The following is a 500-nucleotide window of genomic DNA, read 5'->3' as shown; positions in this document are numbered from 1 at the left end:
GGGGTTGCTGATAGTGATAATACACATCCAAGACTAGGAAGGAGGGTTGCACATCAACTACAAGTTAGTTAGTTGGGACAGTAGACTAGTTGCACATCTCACAAAATTGGTTGTCATGGTTGCTGAGTGACAACCACATAGAAAATTGGATCATGTAGCTCTAAAATTGGTTTTGTAAAAAATTGCACCATGCAATACTAAAGTTGCATCGTGTAGTAGTAGAGTTGCACCGTATAGCATTACAGTTGGCATCAAAAAAAGTTCGTCGTAACATACCCATGTGGAGTCTAGTTTTAAAGATTTCATTACTGAGATTCCAACGGTGAAAACAGATCTAAATTCGGATGCGCGGTTCGAAAGATATGAGTTTTTAAAAATTCAAAAACTCGAAATAAATGCAAATAGACTTGTTTTTGCTAAACCGAAGTGGCTAGTACAAATGCATTTAATACCAAAAGCCACAAGCACTATAAGACAAAAAAAATACATGCATGCATGTG

The sequence above is a fragment of the Triticum dicoccoides genome, chromosome 1A (genome assembly GCF_002162155.2).
Source record: "Triticum dicoccoides isolate Atlit2015 ecotype Zavitan chromosome 1A, WEW_v2.0, whole genome shotgun sequence".
In the NCBI taxonomy this organism is placed as follows: domain Eukaryota; kingdom Viridiplantae; phylum Streptophyta; class Magnoliopsida; order Poales; family Poaceae; genus Triticum; species Triticum dicoccoides.
Note: the sequence above shows the minus strand (reverse complement) of the source record.